Source organism: Triticum dicoccoides, chromosome 4B, assembly GCF_002162155.2.
Source record: "Triticum dicoccoides isolate Atlit2015 ecotype Zavitan chromosome 4B, WEW_v2.0, whole genome shotgun sequence".
In the NCBI taxonomy this organism is placed as follows: domain Eukaryota; kingdom Viridiplantae; phylum Streptophyta; class Magnoliopsida; order Poales; family Poaceae; genus Triticum; species Triticum dicoccoides.
In genome coordinates, this window is record NC_041387.1 from 82,453,610 (window position 1) to 82,477,965 (window position 24,356).

Below are 24,356 nucleotides of genomic sequence, written 5' to 3' on the forward strand. Positions count from 1 at the left end.
ACGGTGGTGGAAATATCTTTTCTTGGTCGCCCCTTATGGTTTTGGGGTACGTGGGTATATATAGGAGGAAGAAGTACGTCGGTGGACGCCCGAGGGGCCCACGAGACAGGGGGTGCGCCTACTAGGGGGGCGCCCTCCACCCTCGTGGCCGCGTCGGGAGCTTCTTGACTTGCACTCCAAGTCCTCTGGATCACGTTCGTTCCAAAAATCATGCTCCCAAAGGTTTCATTCCGTTTGGACTCCGTTTGATATTCCTTTTCTTCGAAACAATGAAATAGGCAAAAAAACAGCAATACGGGCTGGGCCTCCGGTTAGTAGGTTAGTCCCAAAAATGATATAAAAGTGTAAAGTAAAGCCCATAAACATCCAAAATAGGTAATATAATAGCATGGAACAATCAAAAATTATAGATACGTTGGAGACGTATCAAGCATCCCCAAGCTTAATTCCTGCTCGTCCTCGAGTAGGTAAATGATAAAACAGAATTTTTGATGTGGAATGCTACCTAGCATAATTCTCAATGTAATTTTCTTTATTGTGGCATGAATGTTCAGATCCAAATGATTCAAAATAAAAGTTCATATTGACATAAGAGATAGTAATACTTCAAGCATACTAATCAAAGCAATCATGTTTTCTCAAAATAACATGGCTAAAGAAACTTCATCCCTGCAAAATCATATAGTTAGGCTATGCTTCATTTTCGTCACACAAGAATGCTCCCATCTTATACACCCCCGATGACAAGCCAATCAATTGTTTCTTACTTAAATAATCTCAAACTTTTTCAACTTTCACGCAATACATGAGTGTGAGCCATGGATATAGCACTATGGGTGGAATAGAATATAATGATGGGGATTGTGTGGAGAAGACAAAAAAGGAGAAAGTCTCACATTGAGGGGGATAATCAACGGGCTATGGAGATGCCCATCAATTGATGTCAACATGGGGAGTAGGGATTGCCATGCAACGGATGCACTAGAGCTATAAATGTATGAAAGCTCAACAAAAGAAACTAGTGGGTGTGCACCCAACTTGCTTGCTCACAAAGACCTAGGGCATTTGAGGAAGCCCATCGTAGGAATATACAAGCCAAGTTCTTCCCACTAGTATATGAAAGTGACAACAAATTAGAATTGCTATATGAAGAACATGGTGCTACTTTGAAACACAAGTCTGGAAAAGAGATAGTAACATTGCCCCCCTTTTTTTCTTTTTCTTTTTTTGGGCCTTCCTTTTTTTCTTTTTGGCCTTTCTTCTTTTTTTCTTTTTTTTCTTTGGCCTTTTTTTTCTTTTTTGGCCTTTCCTTTTTTCTTTAGGGACAATGCTCTAATAATGATGATGATCACACTTCTATATATTTACGACTCATGAATTACAACTCGAAACTAGAACAAAATATGACTCTATATGAATGCCTCCGGCGGTGTACCGGGATGGGCAATGAATCAATAGTGACATGTATGAAAATTTATGCATGGTGGCTTTGCCACAAATACGATGTCAACTACATGATCATGCAAGGCAATATGACAATAGTAATGTATGTCATGATGATAAACGGGACGGTGGAAAGTTGCATGGCAATATATCTCGGAATGGCTATGGAAATGTCATAAATAGGTAGGTATGGTGGCTATTTGGAGGAAGATATACGGAGGTTTATGTGTGATAGAGCGTATCGTATCACGGGGTTTGGATGCACCGGCGAAGTTTGCACCAACTCTCAAGGTGAGAAAGGGCAATGCACGGTACCGGAGAGGCTAGCAATGATGGAAAGGTAAAAGTGTGTATAATCCATGGACTCAACATTAGTCAAAAGAACTCATATACTTATTGCAAAATTCTACAAGTCATCAAAAACCAAGCACTATGTGCATGCTCCTAGAGGGATAGATTGGTAGGAAAAGACCATTGCTCATCCCCGACCGCCACTCATAAGGATGCACACTCTAAGAACACCTCATGTTTCAAATTTGTTACACAACTTTAACCATACGTGCATGCTACGGGACTTGCTAACTTCAACACATGCATTCTTTAAATTCATAATGACCCAACTAGCATGACTCTAATATCACTACCTCCATATATCAAAACAATTATCAAGTATCAAATTGATCATAGCATCCAATTCACTTCCTATGATAGTTTTTATTATACCCAACTTGGATGCCTACCATTCTAGGACCAATTTTATAACCATAGGAAATACCATGCTGTTCTAAGAGACTCTCAAAATAATATAAGTGAAGCATGAGAGATCGACAATTTCTTCAAAATTAAACCACCGCCGTGCTCTAAAAAATATAAGTGAAGCACTAGAGCAAAAATTATCTATCTCAAAAGATATAAGTGAAGCACATAGAGTATTCTAATAAATTCCAATCAAGTGGGCTTCTCCCAAAAGGTGTGTACAGCAAGGATGATTGTGGTAAACTAAAAAGCAAAGACTAATATCATACAAGACGCTCCAAGCAAAACACATATCATGTGGCGAATAAAAATATAGCTCCAAGTAAAGTTACCAATGAACGAAGACGAAAGAGGGGATGCCTTCCCGGGGCATCCCCAAGCTTAGGCTTTTGGCTATTCTTGAATATCTTGGGGTGCCATGGGCATTCCCAAGCTTAGGCTCTTGCCACTCTTTATTCCATAGTCCATCAAATCTTTACCCAAAACTTGAAAACTTCACAATACAAAACTCAACAGGAAATCTCATAAGCTCTGTTAGTGAAAGAAAGAAAAACCACCACATAAGATAATGTAATGAACTCATTCTTTATTTATATTGGTGTTAAGCCTACTATATTCCAAGTTCTCTATGGTTCATACCCTTACATACTGTTAGATGTTGGGTTCCGGCAAACCCTTAAGGTTCGAACTCTGGGGTGCGCGCGGAGATCTTTCCTCTACCAACCCACGTCCCAACGCCTCGCTAAGGATCTAGACTACATGATGAACAACACAAGGAACACGAGGTTTATACTGGTTCAGGCCACCATTGTGGTGTAATACCCTACTCAAGTGTCTGGTGTGTGGATTGCCTCAGAGGCTGATGATGAACAGTACAAGGAAGAACAGCCTCGCGAGGGGTGTTCTTGTGGTGGTGTGGTGTTCTGCTTGGGAAGGATTCGATCCCCCACTCCGTGGTGCCAAGCCCTATATATAGAGGCCCTGGTCCTCTTCCGAAATATTGAGCGGGAAGGGCGCCAACAATGGCCATTTTGAAGGGGAACATCTAGTACAACTTATCCTGACTAAAGTTGGTCTCCGACTGCCAAAGACTCTGGCGATGACGCCGTCCTGGGCTCCATGGTGACCTTCGTCCTGCCGCTCTGCCGGTCTTTGTCCTGTTGCACTAGAATGGCAACCTTTGCTTGACGCCTCGGTACTCCGCGCCTGCGCTTGCCCCCTTTGCACCAAAGAGGAAACAAGGACACTGCACTGGCCGGCGCCTGCCTAGAGCCCGCCTGGTCTCGATCGTCATGGCTTGCATCATGGGCACCTCGCGAGGTACCCTTGCCTTGCTCCGCCTCCTCGCGAGCTTGCCTGGCGAGGCCGCTCCTGAGGAAGCCTCCTGTCGTCCACCCCGCGAGGCTTGGCCCCTCGTGAGAGTCTTGAGCTTGAGCTGATGAAGATGGGCCGCACTGGGTCACCACTTGAGCCACGCCGTAGGCCGCAGGCAGGCAAGTCTGGGGACCCCAGTTCCCAGAACGCTGACAGTAGCCCCCGGGCCCAAGGCGCGCTCGGACTTGGCTTAGTAGAGAAGTGGAGGGGCAAGTGTGGAGCGCCGCGGGCCCCAACAGCCTACGGCCTTGGGCGCCGCGTGGCGGTTGATTTGACATGGCCGTCTCCGCTTCCCCACGACGCCTCGGCAACTGCCCAACTTGACAGGTCCCTTCATGCAAAATGGGTCATGATTACCTGCGATCATGGAGGCCGATAGTTGGCCTTCTCTGGCTATAAGTACGGAACAGCGTGAGCCCTGCCGGTCCATCCCTCTTTGCCCTGTCTCTTCCTTCTTACTCTCCCTCCATTGGTTCGTTGCGCCTCATGGCGCCTACGAAGAAGTTTTCGGCTGCGGAGAAGGGAAAAGCTTGCCGGGAGGGGCCCGACTCCCCCCGGCTAAGTGCGGCCGAGACCGCCCCCGCAAGCGTCCCGCGACTCCTGCGAGGACTGTCCGTGGTCACAGCGGCGGCCCCTTGCTTGGTGAAGGCCGCTTGGTAGGCGGGGGAGGCGCGCCGTGGCCACGCGACGTCCTCGCCTGCGATTCCATTTGGCGGAGGTGTTGCGAGAGTTCGTCGTTTGGTCGGAGGATCCGGCCGGTACCTGGCTTCAGCTTCCTCGCTTCTTCGCCGACGAGCTGCCGGTCGGTGCCTCTGGCGGGCTTTGGCTTCATGCGGACGGCTGCTGCAGCAGAGCCTCTTGGGTGGCGGTGGAGGTTTCCATCGCCGGGAACGTGGCCCTGGCTCGCGGCTAGCAGACATTTGCCCACACGCATGGCCTGAGCCAGCGATGCACCCTTCACTTTAAGTTTGACAGTGACGCCACCCTGTTCGTGAGGGTGTCCAGAGAAGATGGCCGCCGCGCCGGGTGCTGCCCTGAGAGTGATGACCGGATGCTCAGCCTTGGCGAAGACAGCGGCGAAGACGAAGGCGGACCTGCCAGGCGGTGCCCGCAGCTTGCCAAGCTTTGGCGACTCCCCTTCTGATGGCAGCTCCTCCAGCGGCGGCCGTGACCAGCCACCGCACCGTCACGCCCGCTTTTAGGGGGGTGGCAGATCGTCCCGCTGCCGCGCCTCAGTGAAGCGTGAGGAGGGGTCCACTTGAGCTCCGGAGGGTGATGCGGATCCTCTTCAGCAGGCTGTCGCTGGGCGAGCTGTGCCCATTTTGTTTTATCCGCATAGAGAGAGAGAAGTGTGGAGCCCCGTGGGGGCGTGCTAGACTGCACCTTTAATTATCATGTTGTTTCTATTATTACCATGCCGCGCTATGGTGTTGCATGCTCATGCGTAGGAATAACTTAGCTCGGTGGGGGATTCGCTGCGGCCTTTGCCTCGGGAGGCTCCAGCCAGAGGCCTTGTCGTGCGTCTTGAGGCCTGCAAAAATTAGCCGGAGGGACAGGCTCCGTCTCCCAGCTGCGGGGGTGACCTGCTCGGGTCCTGTGTTTGTGTCGCGATGCCCGTGGGGCATGGACCAGGAGGAGTGCTCCCGCCGTGAACTTAGGTTGGGAAACCTCACGAAGTTAAGTCAGAAGACACTCGCGAGGGTTGCGAAAGGAAAGAAGAGTCAGGCGAGCGGCAAAGACAAGAAAACACAAGCCGGAGACGGCGCATAACATTGAAAGCAACTCCAACTAAAGTCCCAAACAAAGATGAACTAGCCAACTGCGGAAAGCAAATGAAAAGTCGCGTCCGGCACCTAGTCTAGTCTTCGACGTCTTCTCACCAGCGCGGAGCTAAGTGCTGCCACTGGGCATGGGCGGGAGCCCCCGAGGCCCAGGGGCGGCACTCCGGAGACTCCGGGGCATGTACAGCCCCAACTCATTATTATGTGAGAGTGTCACGGGCGGCGAGCTTCATAGGCATTGGCCTTCTTCACAGGCATCGAGCCTTTTTTTGGGAGGGGGGTCGAGCTTCACAGGCATTGGCCTTCTTCACAGGCACCGGGCCTTTTCTCACAGCGACAAGCTTCACAGGCATTGGCCTTCTTCACAGGCTCCGGACCTTTCCTCACAGGCACTAGGCCTCGCTTCAAGGGTAGAATCTCCGAAGGTGCTGAATGTTCCACGCGTTCGGGATGGGCACCCCCTCCTGGGTCTCCAAGCGTGCGGAGCCGGGCCTGGAAACATGAACAACCTTGAACGGGCCCTCCCACATGGGAGAGAGCTTGTGCAGCCCTTCCCTGGAGAGCACCCGCCTGAGCATGAGTTCCCCTACCTCGAGAGTCCTGGGGCGGATGTTGCGGCAATGGTACCGCCGCAGCGACTGCTGGTATCTTGCCGCCCGCAGCGCGGTCTCCCGACGATGTTCCTCCCCCAATACGAGATCCGCCCCCTGCATGGCGTCCTGTTGCGCCTCGTTGAACGTCAGGACCCACGCGGAGCGATGTTTGACCTCGCGAGGAAGGACCGCCTCCGCTTCGTAGACGAGGAAGAATGGGGTTTCACCAGTCAGCTTGGCTGCGGTCATGCGGATGGATCATAGCACAGACTGGAGCTCGTCGTACCAGCCGCTGCCGCAGGCCTCCAGCTTCTTCTTGAAGGTCCTGGTTTTGAGGCCCTTTAGGACCTCCGCATTGGCTCGTTCAGCCTGGCCATTGCTCCGAGGGTGTGCCACCGAAGCGTAACATATCTGTGTTCCAAGGTTAGCATAGTATGTTTTGAAGAGATTGCTGGTGAATTGCGAACCATTGTCGGTGATGATGTGATTAGGCACTCCAAATAGGCTTACTGCAGAGCCTGCTGGGATGGTGCGGATAGCTTCCACTTTGGCCCACTTGGTGAACTTGTCGATGGCAATGTAGAGGTAGCGATAGCCCCCCGGCGCCCGGGGAAATGGGCCCAAGATGTCCAGCTCCCAAACTGCAAACAGCCATGAGAGGGGTATGGTCTGCAGGCCCTGAGCCGGCTGATGGATCTGCTTGGCGTGGAATTGGTAGGCTTCACAAGCTTTCACCAGCTCGACGGCGTCATTGAGTGCTGTGGGCCAGTAGAACCCACTGCGGAGCGCCTTGCCAACGAGGGTTCGTGACGACGAGTGGTGCCCACAATCTCCACCGTGTATGTCTGCCGGCAGCTCTTTCCCCTGTTCCCTGGAGATGCAACGTAGGGATACGTCGTTCGACCGCTTTCGGTATAGTTCTCCGTCTTGAATGCAGTAGGCAGTGGCTTGCCGCGCCACGCGTTCTTTGTCCTCCTCCTTCTCCGGCAGGGTCCCTTGCATTAGGTAACTCTTGAGTTCCACGGTCCAACATCCCTCCTGAGGCTCCAGCACCAGGAGCAAGTGTGCTCCCGAGGTCGGGCCACAGGCCGGAGCTCCTGAGGCAGGAGGCTGAGGGAGCTCCTCCTGAGGCTGCGCTGCGCTTGATGGTGGCAGGGCTGCCGAGTGTGTAAAGAACCTTTCCTCGAAGACACCGGGCTCTTGAGGCAGCCGCCTGGACGCCCTTTTGGCGATGTCATCAGCCTCTTGATTGGTGCCGTAGGGCACATGCTGCAACTCCAAACCCCAAAACTGCTTCTCAATTCTGCGGACCTCCGCTAGGTACGCCTCCATGTGCTCGTCCCTCGGCTCATGTACCTTGTTGGAGAAGTTGACGAGGAGCTTTGAATCACCTTTGATAACGAGGCGTTTTACCCCCAAGGCCACTGCAGCTTTCAAGCCCGCTATCAGCCCCTCGTACTTTGCTATATTGTTGGAAACTTTCTCTCCATGCTGGAAACAGAGTTGCACGGCATAGTAGAGCTTGTCCTGAGTGGGGGATATGAGCACCGCGCCGGCCCCCGCGCCATGTCGCGAGAAGGCTCCGTCGAAGTACATAACCCAACCATCCGGTGCCTCACTTCCTGGGGAAAGCGACCGGTCTTCACCTGCTTCAAGCCCTGGCGCCTCTGTCGATTCTGCTACAAAATCTGCCACTGCGGCTCCCTTGACGACCCTCATCATGCTGACAACTGAAATTCTTGCAGCTCGATGTTCCATTCGCCGACCCTTCCAGCTGAGTTGGGACTTCTGAGTACCCTCTCTAATGGATATGTCGAGATGACCTTGATGGGGTGACCTTGGAAATAGTGCCGTAGCTTCCGAGAAGCCACCAATAGCGCGAGCAGGAGCTTCTGGGGCATGGGGTACCGTGCCCTTGCATCCCTCAATACTGTGCTGACAAAGTACACGGGATGCTCGACGAGGGTGGGCATAGCGACAGAGCCCGCATCCCCCGGGGAGTTGAGCGCCTCCCGAGGCGCAAGAGCCCCCGGCTCCTGATGGACTGGTGTGGTCCCCTTAGCCGCGGGGGCGCCTTCCTACTAAGGCTGACGTGTATCTGCCGAGGGCGTCACCCTCGCGAGGCCTTCCTGGCCTAGGGCTGCTGCGACTGGGGCCGCGGCCGATGCGGTCTTGGCCGGCGCTCCTCCCGGACCGCCACCAGAGCTGCGCTGGTGGAGTACAGTGTGGCGGCGAGATAAAGCACCAGGGGCTCCTGTGGGCGTGGCACTACCATCACAGGAGGGCTGGTCAGGTACTTCTTGAGATCTTGGAACGCTTCGTTGGCCTCTTGAGTCCATTCGAACGGGCCCTTCCTCTTCATTAGCTTAAAGAAGGGCAGAGCGTGTTCCCCTAGCTTGGAGATAAAGCGCCCCAGTGCGGTTACTCGTCCAGCGAGCTTCTGCATTTCCCTGAGGGTTTGCGGCGGACTCATGTCTTTGATTGCCTTGACCTTCTTCGGGTTAGCCTCGATCCCTCTGTGGGACACGAGGAAGCCCAGAAGCTTGCCAGAGGGAACACCGAAAAAACACTTCTTTGGGTTGAGCCGCAGGTCCACTTCACGAAGGCTCACGAAGGTTTCTTCTAGGTCCTGTATCAGAGTCTTTGCCTCCAGAGACTTCACCACTATGTCGTCGACATAAGCGTTGGCGTTCCTCCCGAGATGCCGGCCTAGGGCGATGTGCATCAGCCGCTGAAAGGTTGCGCCTGCGTTGCGCAACCCGAACGACATGCAGGTGTAGCAGTACACACCACATGGGGCCAGGAAGGCTGTCTTCCCCACATCTTCGACCGCCATCTTGATTTGATGATAGCCCGAGAAGGCATCTAGGAAGCACAACAGGTCACACTCAGCAGTAGTCGACGATTTGATTGATGCGGGGGAGTGGGAACGGATCTTGTGGGAAAGCCTTGTTGAGGTTGGTAAAATCGACGCACATGCGTTCCTTCCCCCCTTCTTCGGCACAACGACAGGGTTCGCCAGCCACTCCGGATAGCGAACCTCGCGAATGACTCCCGCAACTTCCAACTTGCGCGTTTCTTGGACGATGAAAGCCTGCTTCTCGGTGGACTACCGCCTTGCCTTCTGCTTCACGGGGCGTACGTTGGGGCATACGTTCGGGTGATGCTCGATCACCTACCTGGGGACCCCCGCCAGCTCCTTGGGTTCCCACGCGAACACCTCCTTGTTCGTGCGCAGGAACTTCACCAGGGCCTCCTCTTGTTCAGGGTCGAGATTCGCGCCTATGGTGAAGGTGGCGCCGGAGGATCCATCCTCGCCGACTGGTACTTGCTTGGTCTCCGCTTTGTCTTGGGTGAACATTTGCTTCTTCTTGGTGGGCACAGCCCCCTTAGCCTTGAGGGGATCGGCGCTGGTGGGCTGCGCTACTGCGGCCACCTTGAAAGCGAGCTCGAGCACCTACAGGGCATCTTTTGCATCTCCGGCTATGGTGAGGACACCGCTGCTCCCGGGCATTTTCATCAAGTTGTAAGCCGGGTGGGTTGCTTCCATGAACTGGGCCAAATCCGGGTAGCCGAGGATGGCATTGTACGGGAGGCCGATGGGGGCAACGTCGAAGTCGACCAGCTCCGTGCGGAAGTTGGCTTGGGTGCCAAAGGTTACTGGAAGACAGATCTGACCTAGGGAGCCGGTGGAATGGCCCCTGATGCCTGAGAAGGGCTAGCTGGGTCAGAGTCGCTCCAGCGGCATGTGGAGTAGGCTGAAGGCCTCGGCCGAGAACACATTGAGGTCGGCCCCGCCGTCGATGAGGGTCCTGGTGACGGCCACCTGGCAGATGGTGGGAGTACACAGCATCGGGAGCGCACCCGAGCAAGTAGTGTTGGCGGAGTGATCATCCAAGATGAAGGTCAAGTTGGCCTAGGGTGCCACCCATCCCGGAGGAGCTTGGCGGCGAGTGAGGGCAGCACCGATCTGGTGGACGAACGGCTTGATGTGGCGACTCGCGGGTGGGGCTTGCGAGCCGCCTAGGAGAGCCGCGACGACGGGAGGCGCCGGCGCTGCATGGTGGATGAGGAAGAGGCTGCGCATCTCCTCCTAGGAAGTCACCGAAGACGCTGGTAAGTGGAGCAGCCACATGCGCGGGATGCCGATGAGGGCCATGGGCAGCCAGTTGGCCATGACCCGGCCGTCGCCCCCGGCCTTGAGGACGGCCTCCCCGTACGCCAGCAGGAAAGCTAGCGGATCCGTCGCGCTGTCGTAGCGCGGCGGCATCCCCGGCTTGAACTTGTTTGGCCACCGTACCTGTCGCAAGGCGGGGGCCAAAGCTCGGAGCCCCCAGGGCCCGGCGCCGGCCCCTATGGCCGGACCGGGCGGCGCGTTGCCCACCATGAGGGTGAAGCCAGGTGTTGATGGAGAACGGGTCGTCGGTAGGGGGAACTCCGGCGCACCCCTACCTGGCACGGCAAATGTCAGATGTTAGGTTCCGGCAAACCCTTAAGGTTCGAACTCTGGGGTGCGCGCGGAGATCTTTCCTCTACCAAGCCACGTCCCAACACCTCGCTGAGGATCTAGACTACATGATGAACAACACAAGGAACACGAGGTTTATACTGGTTCAGGCCACCATTGTGGTGTAATACCCTACTCCAGTGTGTGGTGTGTGGATTGCCTAAGGGGCTGATGATGAACAGTACAAGGAAGAACAGCCTCGCGAGGGGTGTTCTTGTGGTGGTGTGGTGTTCTAATTGGGAAGGATTCGATCCCCCACTCCGCGGTGGCTAGCCCTATATATAGAGGCCCTGGTCCTCTTCCCAAATATTGAGCAGGAAGGGTGCCAACAACGGCCATTTTGAAAGGGAACATCTATTACAACTTATCCTGACTAAAGTTGGTCTCCGACTGCCAAAGACTCTGGCGATGACGCCATCCTGGGCTCCATGGTGACCTTGGTCCTGCTTCTCTGCCGGTCTTGGTCCTGTTGCACTGGAATGGCAACCTTTGCTTGACGCCTCGGTACTCCGCACCTGCGCTTGCCCCCTTTGCACCAAAGAGGAAACAAGGACACTTCACTGGCCGGCGCCCGCCTGGTCTCGATCGTCATGGCTTGCGTCATGGGCACCTCGCGAGGTACCCTTGCCTTGAGCTCTCCGCCTCCTTGCGAGCTTGCCTGGCGAGGCCGCTCCTGAGGAAGCCTCCTGTCGTCCGCCCCGCGAGGCTTGTCCCCTCGCGAGAGTCTTGAGCTTGAGCTGATGAAGATGGGCCGCACTAGGCCACCACTTGAGCCACGCCACAGGCCGTAGGCAGGCAAGTCTGGGGACCCCCGTTCCAAGAACGCTGACACATACTAGCCATAGATGCATCAAAATAAGCAAACAACACACGAAAGGCAGAATCTGTCAAAAACAGAACAGTCTGTAGGAATCTGTAACTTTCGAATACTTCTGGAACTCCAAAAATCCTACCAAAATAGGACGCAATTTATCTATTGATCTACAACAAAAAGAATCATTGCAAAAGCACGTTTCTGAGATTTATTGATTTTTTTCTCGTGAGCGCAAAGTTTCTGTAGTTCAGCAGAATCAAATCAACTATCACCATAGGTTATCCTATAGGCTCTACTTGGCACAAACACTAAATAAAACATGAAAACACATCTAAACAGAAAGTAGATGCAAAATTTATTACTAAACAGGAACAAAAACAAAAAACACATATAAAATTGGGTTGCCTCCCAACTAGCGCTATCGTTTAACGCCCCTAGCTAGGCATAAAAGCGAGGATAGATCTAAGTAGTGCCATCTTTGGCACTTGATTCTTCAATAGAGCACTTATGATTTTTAGGAGTTTCTTTCTTTTTAGCAATGATTAAGCTCCTAGGCAAGAAATCAAGACATTCATTTGAAGCAAAAGGTTCCTTTATGATAGTGGAAAAACTAGGGTGAACACTTATGGATTTGAGATCCGCATTTTCCTTACTAGAAGATTCACCCTTATTTTTAGGAACATACATTAATTTGCCAAATATAATAGGAGGAGTTGGAGTATTTTTCATAGATGAAAAGGCCGACCCTAAATTAGTAATTATATCCTCAAATTTACCAATTCTTGTAGAATCTTGTTCTATTCTTTCATTAACTATATGTTCCTTTTCTTTAAGAATTTTCGGAGTAGTCCCAACCTTAGATCCATATTGGGTAATTTAGTTGTGGATCTTTTTATCCAAATTTTCAATTAACTCAACAATGGCAATTTTATTTTCAATAATTTCAAGCCTTTTCATCACATGTTCTAAAGTTAAAACAGTTCCATTAACCAAAAGAGGTGGTGGGCCAAACAAATCTAACATAGCATTATAAGCATCAAACGTATGGCTACTCAAGAAATCCCCTCCGGTAATGGTATCAAGAATGCATCTATTCCAAGGAGTAATGCCTACATAAAACTTGCGAAGAAGAACGGGAGTAGAAAGCTTCCTAGTAGATTTATTTTGAGCATTGCAAATTCTATGCCAAGCATCTTTTAAATTTTCTCCCTCCCTTTATTTAAAATTAAGAATTTCATGTTTGGGAGTAACAACAAGGATAGGAGGACTAGCCATTAAGACAAGGTATACAATCTGACACACGAGCAAAGGAAAAAGGCAAGCGAAAGAGAGAGAAGAAGATTGGGAAAGAGAGGGCGAATAAAACGACAAAGGTGAAGTGAGGGAGAGGAAAACGAGAGGCAAATGGCAAATAATGTAAATGCGAGGGAGATGAGTTTGTGATGGGTACTTGGTATGTCTTGACTTGAGCGAAGACCTCCCCGGCAACGGCGCCAGGAATCCTTCTTGCTATGTCTTGAGCTTGCGTTGGTTTTCCTTGAAGAGGAAAGGGTGATGTAGCACAGTAGCGTAAGTATTTCCCTCAATTTTTGAGAACCAAGTTATCATTCTAGTAGGAGGCTCCTCACAAGTCCCACGCACCTACACAAACAAACAAAGAACTCGCAACCAACACAATAAAGGGGTTGTCAATCCCTTCACGGCCACTTGCGAAAGTGAGATTTGATAGAGATAATATGATAAGATAAATATATTTTTGGTATTTTATGATATAGATTGGAAAAGAAAAGATGCAAATAAAAGTAGATTGAAAGCTCATATGATAAAAGATAGACCCGGGGGCCATAGGTTTCACTAGTGGCTTCTCTCGAGATAACATAAGTATTACGGTGGGTGAACAAATTACTGTCGAGCAATTGATAGAAAAGCGAATAATTATGAGATTATCTAGGCATGATCATGTATATAGGCATCACGTCCATGACAAGTAGACCGACTCCTGCCTGCATCTACTACTATTACTCCACACATCGACCGCTATCCAGCATGCATCTAGAGTATTAAGTTCATAAGAACAGAGTAACGCATTAAGAAAGATGACATGATGTAGAGGGATAAACTCATGCAATATGATATAAACCCCATCTTTTTATCCTCGATGGCAACAATACAATATGTGCCTTGCTGCCCCTGCTGTCACTTGGAAAGGACACCGCAAGATTCAACCCAAAGCTAAGCACTTCTCCCATTGCAAGAAAGATCAATCTAGTAGGCCAAACCAAACCGAAAATTTGAAGAGACTTGCAAAGATAACTTAATCGCACATAAAATAATTCAGAGGAGATTCAAATATTTCTCATAGAAAAAACTTGATCATAAACCCACAATTCATCGGATCTCAACAAACACACCGCAAAAAGAGTTACATCGAATAGATCTCCAAGAAGAGGAAGGAGAACTTTGTATTGAGATTCAAAGAGAGAGAAGAAGCCATCTAGCTAATAACTATGGACCCGAAGGTCTGTGGTAAACTAGTCACAACTCATCGGAGATGCCTTAGTGTTGATGTAGAGGCCCTCCATGGTGGATTCCCCCTCCGGCGGAGCGCCGGCGACGGCTCCAAGATGGGATATCGCGGATACAGAAGGTTACAGTGGTGGAAATAGCTTTTCCTGGTCGCCCCTGATGGTTTCGGGGTACGTGGGTATATATAGGAGGAAGAAGTACGTCGGTGGACGCCCGAGGGGCCCACGAGATAGGGGGCGTGCCCAATAGGGGGGGAGCCCTCCACCCCCGTGGCCGCCTCGGGAGCTTCTTGACTTGCACTCCAAGTCCTCTGGATCACGTTCGTTCCAAAAATCACGCTCCCGAAGGTTTGATTCCGTTTGGACTCTGTTTGATATTGCTTTTCTTCGAAACACTGAAATAGGCAAAAAAATAGGAATACGGGCTGGGCCTCCGGTTAGTAGGTTAGTCCCAAAAATGATATAAAACTGTAAAGTAAAGCCCACAAACATCCAAAACAGGTAATATAATAGCATGGACCAATCAAAAATTATAGATACGTTGGAGATGTATTAACTATTGCCACACATTTCATCGAAATATCTATCCATTCCTTGTAAAAGGCATGAGAATTTACTAAATGACATGAGCATCATTTTCCAAACCGTTCTTGTGCACCCTTTCATGCACCGATTGTTTGAACTTGAATTGTGTGCATTAATGCCTAGAAAATGCACATAATCCCCTAAATATGGTAAATGAACCCGGAAAAGTGACAAATTTGAACGTGGTGATTTGCAGGGTGTATGTACATCTTAGAAAAAAACTCATGGACACAAGACAAAGAAAATTTGGATCCCCCTTCAATCTTGGTGATTTCCCTCTCGAAACCATGAAACTTTCTCGGTGATGGTTCGATTTATTAAAGGCGTGCGTGATGAGATAAGGATAATATTCTCAAATTTTTTCCAGGGCATGGGGAGGCCATACCATGGCACCACACCAGGCGTCATGTTTTTCAAGCATTTATTTCATTTTTTGTATATCCAGTAAACGACGCATTTATGGTTGACTATATATTGCCACACATTTCCTTGAAATATCTGTCCATTCCTTGTAAAAGGCATGAGAATTTACTAAATGGCACGAGGATGGTTTTCCAGACTGTTCTTGTGCACCTTTTCATGCATTGATTGTTCGAATTTGAATTATGTGCATTAATGCCTAGAGAATGCAAGTAATCCCCTAAATATGGTAAATGAACACGGAGAAGTGTCAAATTTGAACATGGTGATTTGCAGGGTGTTTGTTCATCGTAGAAAAATCTCATGGACAAAGGACAAAGAAAATTTGGATCCCCCTTCAATCTTGGTGATTTCCCCTTCGAAACCATGGAGCTTCCTCGGTGATGGTTCGATTTATGAAAGGCGTGCATGACGACATAAGGATAACATTCTCAAATTTTTACCAGGGCATGGTGAGGCCATACCATGGCACCACGCCCGTCATCATGTTTTTCAAGCATTTATTTCATATTTTGTATAGTTGTTACCCAGTAAACGACGCGTTTATGGTTGACTATTGCCACACATTTCCTCGAAATATCTGCCCATTCCTTGTAAAAGGCATGAGAATTTACTAAATGGCACGAGGATGGATTTCTAGACCGTTCTTGTGCACCTTTTCATGCACCGATTGTTCAAATTTGAATTATGTGCATTAATGCCTAGAGAATGCAAATAATCCCCTAAATATGGTAAATGAACATGGGAAAGTGTCAAATTTGAACGTGGTGATTTTCAGGGTGTATGTTTATCGTAGAAAAAAACTCATGGACAAAGGACAAAGGAAATTTGGATGCCCCTTCAATCTTGGTGTTTCCTCCTTGAAGCCATGGAACTTCCTTGGTGATGGTTCGATTTATGAAAGGCCTGCATGACGACATAAGGAAAACATTCTCAAATTTTTACCAGGGCACGGTGAGGCCAAACCATGGCACCACGCCATGCGTCATGTTTTCCAAGCATGTACTTCATTTTTTTATACATTAATTCCGGGTTCGTTTGGCCTCTTTTATACATTATTTGAATTCCTGGGCATTTAATGTGCATAATTCAAATTTGAACTACAAGCACATGCTCCAGTGCACCAAAGTCGGTTGAAAAATCACATGTGTGTCCTTGGGTGAATTTCTAGGTCCCATGCAAGAAATGAGAATGAAATTCAAACATCTGGGCATCGTGGCTCGGCCGGAAAGATTGAGAAGCTTCGTTTTTTAATTCATGTAAATCCAAAACACGACTGAAAATCATGAAACTTGGCATGGTGTCATGACATGGCACCAACATGCTGCGGTAATTTTTTTCACCGAATTGGGACAAACTTTGGTATAAGCTGCTTGCAAACCGGGGCTTCTCTCAAGAAGGCTCGTGGTTTCGAGAGGGAATGTGTCACCTCCGTGTGCGAAACGACATACGTACACGTACTGCCTTCTCCCGCCTTAATTTGTTTACACAGATAGAATAGACCAAATAGAAGTATCGTGCTAAATTTTGGAATTATTCCGGGTTCATTTGGCCATTTTTGTACATTAATTGAATTTCTGGGCATTTAATATGCATAATTCAAATTTGAACTACAAACACATGCTCCACTGCAGCAAAGTTGGTTGAAAAATCACATGTGTGTCCTTGGGTGAATTTCTAGGTCCCATGCAAGAAATGAGAATGAAATTCAAACATCTGGGCGTCGTGGCTCGGCCGAAAAGATTGAGAAACTTCGTTTTTGAATTCGTGTAAATTCGAAACACGCCTGAAAATCATGAAACTTGGCATGGTGTCATGACATTGGCACCAACATGCTGTGGTAATTTTTCTGTCCGATTTTGCGAAGGCCCACACATTAAAAATCAACAAAGTCATTTTGGAACAAGTGTTGTCACGTTACAAATCGAAAACATAACTATTATTGAAACCACGGGCGTTCTTCTTACCAATTACGTGCCACCACACGTCGCTTTTTTAATGGCTAGGAGGTGCCGTGCGGGGTAGCTATTTGAGTATGGGAGGCGTGCGATCAGGCCCCTGCGCGTGCTCATCGGGAGGAGAGCCCTTTGACCTCACCTCCCTCCCAACGTCTCCATTAATGGCGCCCGAGGCCCTGTTTCACAGCGTGGCTATGTCTCACTAGACTGAGATTTAATAGAGAAAAGTGAAAATCTGAAAAAGATAGTTTTGCACGGATCTTGATGTAAGATCCGATGGACCTATATAGCATTGACTGCGACTTATAGCAAGAATGATGAATATAAGGACGATGACAATGGATAATAATAGTCTTACATATCTAGGAAGATAACTAAAAAAGCCACATGCGGATATGCCCGAAATACACAAGGGCAAAAGAAGAAGGAAGACACATACAACAATCTGGCTCGCTGATCTCTACTTTCTTGATGCGTTGCAGGTCGCGGAGACTAGTTCTCGCCGCGAGTGGTGATGATCTCTTTCATTAGTTTCATGTCATTAATACACTGCTCAGAAGCAACCACGGATTCCTCCACCAACCTTTTATGCTCGATGCGGAGCATGTCATTCTCATCCATAAGTTTCTTGACAATGACGCTTGTCCTCTTTAACAAGCCAGCGGTCTCCTCCGCCTGCTCCGCCCTTCCGGCGATCTTCGCCCTCAGCAGGTCACGGTCGACCCGGAGTTGTTCAAACGAGGCATTCAACTCATCTTGTAGCTTTATCCAGGCAGAGATCCGATCCATCTGGCTATGGACGATCGCATGCATGCGCCTGTAAGGGTCCTCGCCTCCCCGCAAGAGATTTTCCCAGGATGCCGTGGTGTAGGAGGACATCTCTGCTGCATTCACGGCGCGGCAGGACACCTCTGCTGCTTCCGCGGCGCGACCAGACCAGTCTGCTGCATCGATGGAGCGGCGGGACCTCCGTGCTGCTTCGGCGGCGCGGCAAGACATTCGTGATACTTCGGCGGCGCGGCGGGACATGTTGGCTGCTTTCGCAGCTAAGCGGGACATCTCTTATGCTTACGCTTCCATGCTCGCCTCTCCGTGGTGGTAATCTATCAACCAAGAACTCAAACTGGCCATGGCAGACGCAAGAGAACGATGCTGAATTACTTGTTTGCTTTTGTGGATGAGGAGGTGAGGATGGAATGTGCAGTCATCTTGCCATAGTACAGTATTTATAACCGAGTACTAATACGCTCCTAAGTGGGAAATCGTTTAGGTTTTGATCGGTGTGAACAGGTTTGCAATTTGGAAGGTGACGGGACATAGGCTCAAAATTTATTGACGGTTCTATAATTTTTAAGTGCGGCACTATTCCCGGATGACGTAACGTGGGCACGCTTTCTCGGCCACATACATGGCGTTTGGTGCACCGCAATCGGCAATGTCAACACACGTCTTGTTCCAAGAATCGTGCACGCTCGTTATTACCATTGCACCCGCTTCTTCTAATTAGAATGTGTGCCCATCTAGCGCACACACGTTGATCTGTCTAACTGTTTCTGTTTGTTGTGGCTAATCACAAACAGTTCATCCGTGTGAAGTGTATCCCATCAATCGCACACACCTTCGATCAATCGCACACACCTTCGATCTGACTGACCGTTTCGATTTTGTTGCCTAATCTGAAACAGTTAATCCTTCTGAAGCGTATGCCCTCAATCACACACACCTTTATCTAGCTGTCTATTTCTATTGTTCCTCCTCATCACAAACAGTTCATTCGAGTGAACCATATGCTGTGTATCACACATGCCTTCATCTGGCTGCCCATTTCTTTTGTTCCTCCTCATTGCAAACAGTTAATTGAATTGAACCATATGCCCTGCATCGCACACGCAACTAAAATTTGAACCATGTTTGATGCATCCATCATCGCAAATGTTTTAGGCATTTTTGACGGTTCTCTGATACCACCATTTGCGATTATTGCATCGCACATAGTTTCTCGGAGGGTCTCTGATCGTAGTGTCGCGTTAGCAGTATCCTGCAGTAGTGTATCTTCATCTACATCTTCACAACACCAACTCCTCTCAAACCCTATTTCATCTATTGCGCTCAATCTTTGTATCAAAACTATAGATTGGTGCCCGTGGGTGACTAGTAGTGTTGATTACATCTTGTAGTTGATTACTATATGGTTTATTTGGTGGAAGATCATATGTTCGGATCCACTATGCTATTCAATACCCCTCTGATCTTGAGTATGTTTATCATTTGTGAGTAGTTACTTTTGTTCTTGAGGTCACGGGAGAAATCATGTCACAACTAATCATGTGAACTTGATATGTGTTCGATATTTTGATGGTATGTATGTTGCCATTCTCTTAGTGGTGTCATGTGAACGTTGACTACATGACACTTAACCATATTTGGGCCTAAGGGAATGCATTGTGGAGTAGTTATTAGATGGTGGGTTGCAAGAGTGACAGAAGCTTAAACCCCAGTTTATGCGCTATTCCGTAAGGGACCGATTGGATCCAAAAGTTTAATGCTATGGTTAGAATTTATTCTTAATACTTTGCTTGTAGTTGCGGATGCTTGCGAGAGGGTTAATCATAAGTAGGAGGTTTGTTCAAGTAAGAACAGCACCTAAGCACCGGTCCACCCACATATCAAATTATCAAAGTACCGAACACGAATTGAGTCAACATGATGAAAGTGACTAGATGAAATTCCCGTGTACCCTCAAGAACACTTTGCTTATCATAAGAAACCGTATTGGCCTGTTGCCTCAAAAGGATTGGACTACCTTGCTGCACTTTTGTTACTATTATTGTTACTTGCTCGTTACAAATTATCTTGCTACCAAACTACTCCGCTACTTACAATTTTAGCACTTGCAAACATTACCTTGCTAAAAACCACTTGTCATTTCCTTCTGCTCCTCGTTGGGTTCGACACTCGTACTTATCGAAAAGGGCTACAATGGACCCCATACACTTGTGGGTCATCATTCAACTTCTATTCCTACTCATGATTTCAATCCTACGTTTTAGATACCTCCACGCCGAACGCAGCCAAAATCTCCAACAAGTTCTATAGCTGCAAGATGGAGGAGAACAGTTATGTTAGTGAGCACATACTCAGAATGTCTGGGTACCATAATCACTTGACTCAGCTGGGACTTAATCTTCTAGATGATTGTGTCATTCATAGAGTTCTTCAGTCACTGCCACTAATTAAGCTACAAAGGCTTCATGATGAACTATAATATGCAAGGGATGGAAAATACTATTCCCGAGCTCTTCGCGATGCTAAAGGCCGTGGAGGTAGAAATCAAAAAGGAGCATCAAGTGTTGATGGTTAACAAGACCACTAGTTTCAAGAAGAAGGCGAAGGGTAAAAAGAAGGGGAACTTCAAGAAGAATGACAAGCAAGTTGTCAGTCCCGAGAAGAAACCCAAAGTTGGACCCAAGCCTGAAACTGAGTGCTTCTACTAAAGGGACTGGTCACTGGAAGCGGAACTGCCCCAAGTATTTGGCGGATAAGAAGGATGGCAAAGTGAACAAAGGTATATTTGATATACATGTTATTGATGTGTACCTTACTAATTCTCGTAGTAGTGCCTGGGTATTTGATACCGGTTTGGTTGCTCATATTTGTAACTCAAAGCAGGGACTACAAATTAAACATAGATTGGCTAAGGACGAGGTGACGATGCATGTCGGAAATGGTTCCAAGGTCGATGTTATCGCCGTCGACATGCTACCTCTACATCTACCCTTGGGATTAGTTTTGGACCTGAATAATTGTTATTTGGTGCCAGCGTTGAGCATGAACATTATATCTAGAACTTGTTTAGTGCGAGATAGTTATTCATTTAAATCAGAGAATAATGGTTGTTCTATTTATATGAGTAATATCTTTTATGGTCATGCACCCTTGAAGATTGGTCTATTTCTGTTGAATCTTGATCGTGATGATACACCTATTCATAATGTTGATGCCAAAAGATGCAAAGTTGATAATGATAGTGCCACTTATTTGTGGCACTTCCATTTGGGTCATGATGTGGAGCATCCCACGTTCATCCCCATGTACACTCCGACGACTCTCCAAGCCCCAAGAGTACATAAGATGAGACCTCGACTATACGCCATGGGACACAAGGTGAACTCGCTCCTCTCCGAACCTTCACTTTCTACATGTGAGACATGGCTACTACCTCCAACGTGTGTGCTATGCATGATCAGGTACTTAGAGGAAAGCCACGGAGCCATCACATCCAACAGACAAGCTAGCGAGGATGCCAAGTACAAGGACCAAGAGAAGAAGGTGCCCGAAGTATTCAGCGACCGGACGACCGGACAATGCCGGACATCCAACGCCTGGACGCTCAGCCAGCCAGAAGGGCCAGCCGACGAAAGCTACATCGGCCGGACGACCGGCAAGTACCGGACGTCCGACACCCCCCAGGCCCCGGACGACCGTGCACCACCGGACGACCGGCGCCATAGTGATAGAACGCTATTTACGGAAGTCCGAAGACTTCCAGACATCTAGACCGTCCCGAGCCTCCAGACGACTGGAACCTGTCAAACGACCGATGCCTGTGTGTGCGCAGCTTCGGGCCCGAGGCCCATGTACCCTTTCACTTTGCTCCCATTTGCACTTAGACTATAAATAGACATCCTCCTCCTCCTAGAGGGGGTTAGCATTGGTTTAGCTCATATTTGTGTGAGAGCCTTGCTCATCCACTTGGTTACTTCTCCTCGGAGCTCACGACCTCTTCAGAGAAGATCCCCCAAGTGATTCAAGACCCCTCAAGGGAAGAACCTTCAAGACCTCCTCACGGAGAAGAACCGGTTACCCTTTGTATCGTCCTTGTTGATCGTTGATCTTGTATCACTTTGTGCCTCGATGATCTAGCGCATGTGTGACTTTATTCTTGTTTGTTGAGTGTTCTCTCGTGTTTTTCCCTCTTTCCCCTCTTCGTGTTCGTCGTGTTCGTGGTAGGATCCCCCTCCAAACGTCAAAGATCGGTATCTAGGGTTCTACCCTACATCATCTGGGTATCATGAGCCACGTTGATCACGTTTTTGGAGCCCCTACCTCGTGTTTTCTAGCTTGATTTTGTTGTGTTCTTCCCCAAAATACGAAAATCCCCACCAAAAATAGCCCCAATTTTTTTTGTGATTTGTTGGTTTGATGATGTTTTGTTGATTTTGATCCATGGATTTGCTTGGTTTCGAGTGGATCTAGTATCTCCCCAAGTTTCCCCACTTTCCATCCATGAAATCTCTTCAATTTTGACCCCCAAATCCCCAAATTCCGCCCAAAATTTCGCGTTGACCCCGACCCACCGGAGGACCGGCGTTTTACCGGACGTCTGGACCCCCTCGAAGCACCGGATGCCCGTCATCCATCGGACAACGGGAACCGGCCAACAGAACCAAATTTATGGATTTCCGAGCTTTCCGGAGGTCCGACGACCGGACATCCGTCCATTTACGGACGTGTGTAACCTCTAGTTTCAGACTTCAGCTAATTCTTGTTTTGGCCATAACTAATTCATCCGAACTCCGATTTTGACGTTCTTTCGCTCGTTTTGAAGCTATTGACATCCCCCATCCCACAAAAATACCACCAACATCATTTGACTCCATCAAATTTTGTGAATTTTGGCATCTTTTCCTAGGGCTTCCACCACATCATCCGCTAAACCACTACCGACTTTCGCAACCTAACCCATTTTGATCCATATAGCATTAGTGGTTGCTTGAGTAGTGATTCGAGTATCTTAAGGTGTTTCGGCTACCTAGGGACGGTTGCTTCTTCATCAACCACCACCACCACTTCCGCATAACCTTGCCCACCATACATTTCCGCCACCCCAACTTAACCCAATTTTGTTTGAGCTTGTTTGAGATGTGGCATGTGTCTCCTAAGGTGTTTCGGCTACTTAGGGATGGCAACTTAAACTACAACACGTATATAGCCCACCATTCCACTTCCTCTTTGCCAAGTGCAAACCACCACCGCTTTCCGCTACCACCATTTGACATTTGCCTTTGGAGATTTTGAGTTTGCGGTTTTTCCGTTTCCTAGGGTGCTTCAGCTAACTAGGAATGGGTCGACATCGGCAACACAGCCTCTCATCATCACCAAGGATGGTAACATCGACGATACCATTGTATATTACCCTTGCCATTGCATTGTTAACCACTAGCCCATTTTGCGTTACTTGCCTATCGACACTAGCCTTTCAGTATTGCCGGCAATGTTACTTGTGCACATTAGTGATCTATACTTCCCATAGCATACATACCATATCATCGTGGTGCATATATTTGTATCGTATCTTGCATCACAAGTTTGTTCCCGCATATATACAATTGCTATCTTGGTTTGTGCAAAGTGGTCATACAAAAAAAGAATAAGCTTTTGAGCAAAGAAAAAGAGAGAGCAAAGAGCTTGTAAACAAGTGCCATAGCATCATACCACATTGCATATAATATTGTCATATCCGATAATCTCGGATAATCTTGTGAGGAACACCGGGAACCATGCATACATAGCATACTTGGGATAGTAAGTTTATCCATTTTGCATCTTATAGGTTGTGCACAAGTGTCGTATCCACCTATTGAGAATCGTGCTAGCGTCTCTCTTGAGTTGTGCAACACGAGAGTTTTCCGTGGATTCCACATTTTGTGCTCATTCCTTGGTTGCACGACCCAATTTATCTATCCATGTGTGTGTGTTTCCGTGTGCCATTCTTTGCTATTTGGTCTACTTGTTTCGCTTGAAAATTTGTGAATCTCTTTCAACATTATTGACTCTTGCTAACATTTTGCATCAAATTTTTGTGCCACTATCCTCTCCGAGCTCCAACCAAAGCCTTACTTGTGTAGGTGTGAGAACTGAGAAGAATTGGTACCAATTGTGCCATTTCCTTGTTACACATTTGAGTGATCATTGATCCATCTTCAACATCGGTCAAGGTACATTTGGTCTAGTTCTTCTCTTTCTCCCACTCATACTTGCTTGAGTCTTGTCATGGATAGGCAAGGCATTTCATCTCCGGTCTTCGATAACCACGATGGTGTGAACAACTACATCACCAAAGCATCCATCTTCGATCTACAACGACAAATGCAAGGCGCACAATCTAGATTGCGAGAGCGCATCGAGAACATCTCCATCGACATTCGTCACTCCAAAGCAAGGAAAAGGGACTACATCAACAAGAAGCTTTCCGCACATAAAGAGGAGCAATATGCAAGGATGGAGGAGATTCGGGCCTTGATCAAGTCTTCTTCCCCTTCGTCATCTTCAAGGCGGCGACGTTCAAGCCACAAGCCTTCGGAGCGCGAAAATGATGCAAGCGCAATTCGTCCACGTCCACATCTACATGGCGACCACCATCACGTTCGTGATCCACATCGTCATGAATGGCAAGTCACCTCCAAGCATCATGTGAACGACGACAACGAACGCCAAGGGGCTCAAGCACGACAACGACACCATGAAGCTTCTCCAAAAGCGCAAACATACAAGTCCCAACAAGCCCTACTTCACGCCAAGTCCAAGCTTCATGAACAAA